The sequence below is a fragment of the Meriones unguiculatus genome, chromosome 8 (genome assembly GCF_030254825.1).
Source record: "Meriones unguiculatus strain TT.TT164.6M chromosome 8, Bangor_MerUng_6.1, whole genome shotgun sequence".
Lineage (NCBI taxonomy): Eukaryota > Metazoa > Chordata > Mammalia > Rodentia > Muridae > Meriones > Meriones unguiculatus.
Window position 1 is genome coordinate 62,136,193 of NC_083356.1, and position 10,211 is coordinate 62,146,403.

Genomic DNA, 10,211 nt, shown 5'->3' on the forward strand with positions numbered 1-10,211 from the left:
ATCACTGTGCAACTGCTGTTTGAAGATACACAGCTGGATGGCACTTTCATTTTCAATTTACGTATGATTGATCAGAAATATGGAGAAATTCTACTTGAGATTCTACTTTTTCAGCACAAAAGAAAACAACGAAACCATTTATCTATGACATAATCTTTTTTGACATGATTGTCACACGTGTAACATTTATTTTTCTCTACTACTGAGCATAATCGTGTGAAAGAAGCCTGTTAATAACATTAAATTCAGAGGAAACATAGCAAAGTGGAGGTAAGAATGAATAAGCCAAGTAGAAAAAGATGAGACTCATTTCTAAAGAACAAATTAGATAATAAGTATGCAAATAACCACTGCAATTTCTCCTCAAATCTGAAAAAGAAAATGCATTCTTAGAACATAGTTTTAGTAGTTTCTATCTTTTCTACTGTTAGAAACTCTTTCTTTGAAAGTATGTAATAAAATACTTTTTTCCTTTATGTTCACATAGTTATTAGCAGCTTTCCAAATCACTGAATGTCTCATGAACTTCAGTTAGTCAGTGAGCCAACTAATAAATGATTGTTGGGTAATGTTTTAACTGTAACATATTTCCAAAGCCATCCAACTGGAGAAATAGGATTTCCTTCACCTGTTGAACTTTTTCCCCTTTAGCTTTTAGCATTTTTTGTTAACATAAATTTCACTATATCCTGTAAGATAAAATGATAAAGCATCATTTAACATTTACAAAATCTAGCTTATCTTTTTAAATGTATGAATTTAACTTTTAAAAGAAAAATGATTATGTACTTCTGTGTCATAATCTTCTACTCAGATACTGATATTGTTTTATTTCAGTATGATAAAAGTTAATATGAGAGGCTATTTTATGATTAATGTGTTAAAAGTGATGATGAGGAGGAGCATGATAATAGGAGTGATGGTGAACATTCTTCTGATCACTTCTTCACAGAATGCTTAAGACGTTGACAAATCTCTCATCTTTAGCAAAGAACTTTAGATAATTTATTTCAGTTATCACAATTCCAGCAATCTGCTATGGAGAATGTATAAAAATGAACCATAAACCTAAGTAAAAAGATGCTAATTAACCTGAGAGGCTTAAACCAGTGTTTAAAATGTGGGTATCAGTGTGTATGGCAAGAAAACAGCTCTTGCTGAGAGAAAACAGGGTGCCCTTTCACATGGGGACAGAGAAATGAAGGGAAGGAAACAAAGCTTATAAGATTGATATACACCTTTAAGTGTTACTGTATGACTGTACAAATATCATCATCAAAAACATATGGAGCAAAAAACAAACAAACAAACAAACAAACAAAAAACATATGGAGCTGTGAGATGGCTCAAGTAGGTGAGAACCTTGCCATGTAAGCCTGACGACTTGAGTTTGACCCTTGGATCCCACAATAGAAGAAGAGAACTGACTTTTAAAAGTTGTCCTCTGACTGACACACATGCACACATGCGCACACAGACACACATACACCATACACAATAATGATAACATTAATACGTAATTTTTCCAAAATTAAAAGGCTTATATCTGTTATGCTTACTTTTTTAAGTTTTCTGTACTATCTGAATAGTCATTAGGGTTTCAAAATAACACCTAGTTCTTTTGTTCATTCTAATTTGGGTCAGGGTTAAGTACAAATCTCCCCACAGGATGATGAAGGGAGATAAAAGAATTAGCCTCCTCCCCTGCAGGTTTCCCTACAGACTTTTCACTGAATGAACTCAGAAGATCTTGTGTTTTAGTTTTTGTGAGGGAAAAACAAACAGCATGTTGTTCTTCAGCATACATGGCTGTTTTTGAGCGAGTTAGCTCCTGGTTTCTCTAAGAAGAGATGGCAGAAACAGGGAGAAAATATCTAGGCAAACATGGGGATGATTTAACCATTACCACAATCATGCAGAATTATAGATCTCTGTAATGCCCCTCTTCACTCTCTCCCTCCCCATCTCTCTCCACACTCAAGGCTTGCACTTAGTCATGAAATGATGCACAGGATTCCCACTTCTATATTTACTTCTCTCACTTTCACTCATATCCATGGTCTCCTTCTCTTCTTCCCTTCCTGCTCCCTTCCTCCTTTTTCTTCATTTAGTTCATATATTTTGTTAATATATGTAAAATAAGCATCCAAATCACATGCTTTCCTTGCTAATTTCTCACATACTTCTGTTCTTGATACCAACATCACTTCCTTATGTTCACATTTGTGGTTATTTCATACCCTGTGGAACACTAGAGTGTTGTACACCAAAACTAGTTAAAAGGTTTTATTTAGTTGTTTGTGCTTTAAAATTCATTGAGAACCCTCACGGTGCTACTAAATCCATTCACTTAACATTCAGTTATTCACAGATACTAGTGAGATGTCTACTAGACTCACATTCTACTAGAAGCTCAGATATTCTCACCAGGCCAAGAGAAACAAGCTTGACCTCTAAGCCCTCATCAAGTTCCCACCACCACCGCTGAGTCGGCCATGAAGAAGACCAGAGACAGCACACAGTGTTCATTGCAGAAGTCAAGGCCAACAAGCACCAGACCAAACAGGTGTGAAGAAACTCTGCTGCTGAAGGGGTCAAAGACTGACAGGGAGAAGAAGGCATGTTTGACTGATTCCTGATTATGATGTTTTGAATTTGGCTTACAAAATTAGGACCATCTAAACTGGGTCCAGCTGGGAAATTTTAAACACAGATTTTCCACCATTCAAAATGTAAAATGTATAGGTCATATTATAATAGATTCACAAAATATTTCAAACTTAACATAAGTTTAAAAATGTGTAAATTATAGAGCAACACAGTCCATTACACAAGCAAATAAATAAGCAAAATTCCCGATTATGTAAAATCCTCAGGAAATTCTTACAGGAGGCCAAGGACTCCCCTGAAAGTGCCTTGTAGACTGTGCTTCTTCCCATCAGAAGCCGTGGGACTGGCAGGCCGTGACTGCTGTTAGCAATGTATGTTAAATTCGCCCCTTCCAAAAACACAATAAACTTCATGTCTGTGCTGAAGTAGAAGAACATGTAAGAACTACAAAGTATAATATTATTTATTTCTAAATATATAATAATATTTAAATCATTTGTCAATAAATTAGAAAACATTTATCTCTTAGTAGCTCAAATGAGATTTTGGAAATGTCGTCAGTGGCTGGTAATTGTGTAAGCAGTGTCTGCCTTCTAAGCATTATAAGAGGCCGAGGGGGATACAATTTTACTACTTCCCCCTACTTGATAGAGCTTAGCTCTGACCAGCAGGATACTTCTTTCCACAGAATTTTTCCAAAGACTAGGTCCAGAATGTTTGTATATTCAAAAACCTTCCTTTGAATGACAGACTGAAATAATTTCATTGAAATGTCATAGTGCAGTTTAATGGAGCCCAAATGAAAGTATTCTTAATTTCAGGAGGCTCCTTAGAATTAAGTCCTCTCATGTTCATCTCTAAACCATGCATCTCAGTATTTAGGAGGTGGGAACAAAAAGTTAGGAATTTGAAGCTAGGCTTGACTATATGTATAGTGAGTTTGAGGCCAGCCTGGGCTACAGGAAACCCTACTTGGAAGAAAAATGAGGATGAGGAAAGGGGGAAGGAATGGAAGAAAACAAGGGGGAAGAAAGAAATGAAGGGAATGAGAGAGGTGTGGAAGAGGGAAGGAAGGAATGAGCAAATTCATGAATGAAGCAACTTACTCCAGCTGTGATCCTAACATTCATCTAAAGGTTAACGCAGAAGGATACAGAATGTACGTGTGTGATGGCTTGAATAAAATGGCCCCCATAAGCCCATAGCCAGGGTACTATCAACAGATGTGGCCTTGTTGAAGGAGGAAGCGTGTCACTGTGGAGGTGGGCTTTGAAGTCTCACATGCTCAAGCTATGCCCAGTACGGCACACAGTCTCCTTCTGCTGCCTGTGGATCAAGAACTCTCAGCTCCTTCCCCAGCGCCATGTCTTCCTGTACACTGCCTGCTTCCTAAATTTCTGAATTGTAACCTAGCCCCACTTAAATGTTTTCCTTTAATAAGAATTGCCGTGGTCATGATGTCTCTTCACACCAATAAAACCCTAACTAAGACAACATGCTGAGAACCTCCCTGAAGAAGAAAAAGAAGAGAGATGAAGCTTACCTTGTACTTTAAAATTATATATTTAACCTTCTGTTTCCTTCATCAATGAGGTGTATAAGCAAGAAGGAATGCGAGCAGAGTGTTAAAGTTAATACCGGTGTTAGAGGAACACTAAAATCTTCTATTCTAGAGCTAACCTGGGCTCAAGTCACAGGTCTGCCACTTACTAATAAACTGGTCTTGGACTCTAGGCCTCAGTTTTCACATTTGTAACATAGGCAGGGAGATATCACTCATCCTGTATGGTTCTTGTGATGGCTACGTAGACTGATATGTGTACTTTAAAAAGTAGTTGTGATAAAGTGAGGGTTATAAAAATATATGAGCTATAAAAAAGTTCTCCTAATGTTTATTATAAATGCTTCTGTGTCTTTCAGGATTTCCTAGCACACCCTCAGCTAAGACACATGGAGGTTGATTGGAATTTAAAACCCTGTTAAAGAAAAATAAAACAGCAAAGAATTTTCTCCACCTCTCTGTCTCTGTCTGTCTATTTGTGTGTGTGTGTTTATTCATCTGCTATATTACAGCTAAATGTAAGAATAAGTGAAAGAAGGACACGAGACAAAAAGAAGGTCTAGCAATGGCAAGGACATGCTTCTTGAGACCCACAAGAATGTGGGTGTCATGGCCCAAGGAGTGCCCTGCACTGGGCGAAGTGCTGGGAAGACTACTGCTCTCTTAATTCCCACTAGACGAAGCAAGAAACAACATGACCTGGAGCTGGGGTTGGCAGGGACTGTGCCGGATTCTGACACCGGCTGGTGCATAATCACAGGCAAGTCACCTAAAATAATGATGGGTCCTGTTTATAGGGGGGTTAGAAGTCCTCAGAATAAGACTAGTTCCCTATGTGGACTCTAAAGGCAGACTTAGTTCTTACTGCTCAGCTCCACCATTTCCTAACTGTGTGAGCACGGTAAGGGTAGCACCTTCTCCACAGTTCTCATGACAACTAAAGTTGTTATAGCTATAAAATATTCTTAGAATGCCAAGCAACAAGTCTCTCCCATCTTTTCTCATCCTCTTCTGTGACTCTAACTATGTCTTGTTTTATATTGTATTCCACTCTTTTATTCTTTCCTCCTATCTTTTTGCATGTGTAAGTCTATTTTCTTCTAACATCTAATTTGCTAAATCAAAAATAAGCCAATAAATTATGCACTGCATATATACTATATACTCAATAAATGCCAGTTATTATTATTAATCCTTATATAACATTAATTCAGAGAGGGAAACAAATTCAGAGAGGGAAATAACTTTTCAAGGTTACACAGACAGTGGGTGGTAAAGCTGGAATTTAAACTCACAGTCCATAATCTTAATCACCTTAATTATCATTCTCCCCTGCTATTGCTGGAACACTAGTAAGACACCGAAGATGTTTGGTGATTTGCTTTTTTCTCAAGAGTGAATACTGACCATGCTAACTAGAGTATATGGCCAACTGTTTACATCAGGGCTTTACCAAAATGCACCATCGCCTTCCAATCCACCCAGTCTAAACCGTCTCAAACTTCACTCAAAACACCTCCCTATCAAATATCTTGCTCTCACCTGCTCTTCTGTGCAGTGAGGCTCGAAGTTCTCCAGCAGCTTGTGATTCCAGAATTAACCTCATGCTGCTGCCATCCTGAGCCCTGAGGCTGAAAGTGGCCCTGGCTGAGGAAATGAATGAATCACCATTTGGTTTTTTAATTAGTCTTTAGCTATTTGCAGAAGCAGAACTTCAAACAATTAAAGGATTTGAAAAAAAATAAAAGAAGTAGTGATTTCTTGCTTTGATGATATAGCCAGAGTGCATCAGCTTTAGCTAGCTAACCAGGAAGAGAGGAGACACTTTCAGATGCTTCTCTCCTTCAGTTCTGTTTAAACAAAGGTCCAAAGATCAGCAAATCTCATATAAAATTGGAATGTGCCACACTAGGACAAAAATGTATTATTTTGTTCAACCCTCTGACGATCCCCCATCAAACACAAGATAAATAATTACTGTCTGTTTTACAATAGGCTCAGTGATTTAACTCTGAATTCACAAAAAAATCGGATTTTTTTCTTCAACCAAATGTGTTTCCTATACCAGTATTCAATTAGTGTTGAGGACAACAGTTATGATGACATTCAACTTCCTTTTGTCCCATATTTGTAACTCCTTCTTGGAAGGGCCAGCTTGCTTATCCTGCCATCACTTTAAATCAATTATACTTTAAAAATGAACATAATTCCTATTTGACTTAAGGCATACAGAACTAGCAAGGATATTTTTTCTAGCAAAAAGAAAAAGTATTACAAGTGACATAAAGATAACTTTCCTTAAGCTCATGAAGGAAGAAATAACATGGGGCCATAAAATATACTGAAATCCAAAGAAAGACTGAAAGTTGTTTTATCTAGTTGATACTTTCTTTCAAAGGGGAAAAAACCCCATTATCTATCATGCTCATCTATTCTACCTAAAGTCATGCCTATACTTCTATCCACATTACATACACTTCAGAAATTCTCAACTTATTACTTGGAGCTACCAGGTGCCATATACTTGAGTATGAAGAATGACATGTGTGTGTGTTTTTCATAAACTGCTTAAATACAGATTGGGAGTTTGTCATTTTTAGAAGCTGGTGACACATGCTCCTCCAAATCTGTGCAGTGGAGAGAGCAGGGTATCTCGACAGGCCTTTTCCACAGGACAGGGATCATTTGCAGATGAACAAATAGGACAGCTCAGTGGGGTGGGGGGATCAGCATCTCCAAGGACTGTGTAAATCCTGACCATCATAGGCATAGGTGCATCTGTGTTCTGGACACAAGATGAAAGAGAGCGGTGTGAGTTCCCACCTAGTTTCCATTGACGATAGGAGACTTGAGCATTGCTATGTCCGAGGTAGATTTTCTACCGCTCTGACGCAACGCCATGACCAAACCTGAGAAGAAAAGAGTTTATTTGGCTTCTGTTTTCTCATCACTATTCATCATCAAAGGAGGTCAGGACAGGAGCTCAGACAGGGCAGGAACCTGGAGGCAGGAGCTGAGCAGAGGCCATGAGGAAGAGTGCTGCTAACTGGCTTGCTCAGATTGCTTTCTTAAAGAACCAAGGCCTGGGGTGGCTCCACCCACAATGGGCTGAGCCCTCCACTGTCAATCACTAATTAAGAAAACGCCCTGGAGGCTTGTCTGCTTACAGCCAGATCTCCTAATTAAGGTCCCTTCCTTTCAAATAACTGTATGTCAAGTTGACATAAAACTAGCCAACACACTGTGACTCTTCAACAATTTTTGAACATAACATGGGCTGTTACTAATAGTGTGATGGGAAGCTGTAGAGGAAACAGTGTGAAATCAAGAGTGAGGCAAGGTACCAAGTAAGACAAAGTGTGGTCATTTTTAATACGGTTGTTTCCTTCTCAGCAAACAAATCAAATCCTTCATGATCTCCAGCCTACCTGCTCCCTGCTGACTGCGACCGTGGAATTCTGCCTACAGCTTCAGTGCCACATAAACACTTACGAAATTCTCAACTTGGCACCTAAATACAGGCCATCTCTTTTTCTTTTGTTTGCCCCAGGTTTTTTTTTTTTGTTTGTTTGTTTGTTTGTTTTTATCCCATCCCAACACACCAGGCTCTGAATAAAAAAATCGGAAGGGTAGTGCCCCGGCCCTCCTATGAGTCTGCTTCTAGGCCAGCTGCCAGCTCTTCCTGACCTCTAACGTGGGTCTTCCGTTTCTGAGATAGCCCTGTGGCATGTGCTATGTTCACCTAGAAATTATATTTTACCACCCCTCACCTTATTTTTATAAGCCTCCAAATATTTTCTGCAACCCAAATCATTTTTACTACATCCTTGAGTCACTGGAACCAATTAGCATCTTTGTTTTAAAAACAAGAAAGAAAAAAAAAATCCTAACCGTATCGAAAGCAGAACAAACAAGTCTTATTTTACAATAGAATTGGCTTTTAGGCAGAAGAGACTCTCAGAAAAAAAAAAATATTTGGAGTTTTATCTAATTCCAAACAAAAGATTTTATAAATTATTTGAACCAGAAACAGTCAGAAACATATTATTGAACATTAAATCTACAATGTAACACAAGCCTTTGCCTGCAGGGAAGAGTGAACCAATTATGATGGAAAAATAGATACATTTTAGTCACGTGTTCTGTTGACATAACTACTCAGATAAGGGAAATTCCATTGAAGGAAATTTGTATGTTAACAATCTGCCTTGTGTTTCATTTATTCATTGGTTTTCTACGAGCAATTAAAAAAAATCCTGACCTATATTAGTCCATTATCAAGACTGGACACAATATGATTTGAAGTGCAGTAAGAACATCTCAGATCTCCAAATAACGCTCCTTAATCCCTGGGACAGAAACGACCAGGGAATCTTCCTGTAATTCTGTGGGTCAGGAGCCCTTCTCTTCCTTGCCCTGCGGGCGCCTTTTTCTCTGCCCGCCTTGTTTGGCCCTTGTAGGTGCTTTTAACTCAGCCAGGTAGGTCATCCCTTGGTGTCAGTATAACACTGTTCTGCAGTTAGGATGTTTCAAAGCACAAGTCGTACAGAGGGACCAGAATGCAGTCTTAGTTACTTAAACCAGTCTTATTCTTCTTAATTTATTAAAGTCCATTTTAACATTGTTACTCCCAATTCATTGCCAAGTCAGCTGGTGATGAAGTTCCGTCTTAAACTTAGTGGTCCCAACTTCGGAAAGCCCTCCTCCTGCAATGTCCCAATACTATCTGAGCTGTCATGTTTGTATTCTACGTCGGCATCGGATTTGTCATCTCAGTACCCCTGTGATCTGCTTCTTCCTCCACAACTCTGCAACTCATCCTCAGAGCGGAGGCTCTTCTCTCATGGACGCTCTTAGCAGTTTTACAACTGCTATTGCTCCTCTTGGTTTTCTGTGTTTCTGAACTTCCCCAAGTGTTTCTCTAGGGGATTCTTTTTTTTTTTATTTGTTTGCTTGTTTATAAATTTATTTTCTTTATTTGTTTGTTTTTGAAACAGGGTTTCTCTATGTAGCCCTGGCTGTCCTGGACCTCACTTTGTAGACTAGGCTGGCCTCGAACTCACGGAGATCTGCCTGCCTCTGCAGGCGTGCACCACCATACCCAGCTGTAGGTGATTGCTATACTTAATTTTGTCCAGTCGTTTTCTCTCAGTCATACTCTGATTTTCTAACCACATCAGACATTTTATCCTACCTATCCCTCTGAGTACAACTTTCAGCCAATTTATTTTCAATTATTCATCCCTCCACATGGAAGACAGTGCCTTTAAGGCCACACTCGCTGAAAAATCAGTATTTTAATGTTACGTGGCTAGACTTACTAGCAAAGTTCACTGTGTCTCATTTGACAAAAGGTTTGGTCTTGATGACCTCTGGTAAGTGGCAACTCACACCTTTATACATTCTTTACCACAAGAGTGGTAAAGTACAAATTATGATCAAAATAAAAGTTTTAAAAATATAAGCAAGAAAACTGATGTAGGAATTAAAACCATTGTTACTACATCCATGAGTAACATTGCTTGTAAGCAGAAGATAATGACAACATGAAATTTAAAGTTTTGGCAATGTGAGGTATCTTGACACAATTACGCTTGTAATTGTATATTTTCAAGTGCTGCATCATTAGGTAAAAAAAACAAACAAACAAACAAACAAAAAAACACGTGTGTTAGCCTATAAATTGATTGAAGCAGTGAATTCTCTCTCTATAAAGTACAGAACCTGCTGCGTAGAGTCTCTCAGAGGCCCCCTGTGGTTGGCTCCTGTCTTGTTGCTTATTTTCACCTTCCTCCGATATCTGTCCCATTTGCCTTTCTGAATGAAAATTGAGCATCTTACCCAGGAGCATCTCACTCCTTCTTGCTTAGTTTCTTTAGGTGTACAGATTTTAGTATGATTATCCTATAGTATATGTCTAATATCCACTTATAAGTGAGTATATACCGTGTATGTCTTTCTGCTTCTGGGATAACTCACTCAGAATCATTCTTTTCTAGTTCCCACCATTTGCCTGCAAATTTCATGATTTCCTTGTTTT